Here is a 518-nt window from a genome sequence, read left to right as displayed (position 1 = left end):
AACCCCGCGGGCTCAGGCAAGCCACTCACCTCAGCCTCCCAAAGTGCGGGATTACAGGCTGAGCCACCGAGTCCGGCTAGTTATTTAATTTTTAAGTTACAGTCTTACTCGGTCACCCAGGCTGGTGTGCAGTGGCACAATTAGGGCTTCACAGCTCACTGCAGCCTCGACTTCCTGGGCTCAGGTGATCCTTCTGCTTCAGCTTCCCATCTAGGCAGGTGTGTGCCATCATGCCTAGGTAATTTGTTGATTGTTTTGTAGAGATGGGATCTCACTATGTTGCCCATGCAGGCCTTGAACCTCTGGCCTCACGCTATCCTCCTGCCTCAAGCTATCCTCCTGGGCAGGGCCAAGGGGATCCGTGGGCACCTGCCGGCCCGCCCACCAGGGAGGCCGCCTTGCCAGCCCCAAGTGCTGGGATTATGGGCATGAGCCCGACCTAATCTCTCTTTATTTTGTTTTTATTTTTACTTTTTGAGTTGGAGTCTCACTCTGTCGCCCAGACTGGAGTGCAGTGG

General features: G+C 54.8%; 1 protein-coding gene across 1 annotated transcript in view; it reads left to right on the top strand.

Moving 5' to 3' along the window:
• CROCC (ciliary rootlet coiled-coil, rootletin) overlaps positions 1–518 on the top strand; it is a 54,477-nt gene that overhangs the window by 27,601 nt on the left and 26,358 nt on the right. The gene's annotated exons all lie outside the window — the stretch shown is intronic.

The sequence above is a fragment of the Carlito syrichta genome, unplaced genomic scaffold, assembly GCF_000164805.1.
Source record: "Carlito syrichta isolate Samal-C Ts95f unplaced genomic scaffold, Tarsius_syrichta-2.0.1 Scaffold307017, whole genome shotgun sequence".
Lineage (NCBI taxonomy): Eukaryota > Metazoa > Chordata > Mammalia > Primates > Tarsiidae > Carlito > Carlito syrichta.
This window is presented reverse-complemented; position numbering and strand designations above follow the sequence as displayed.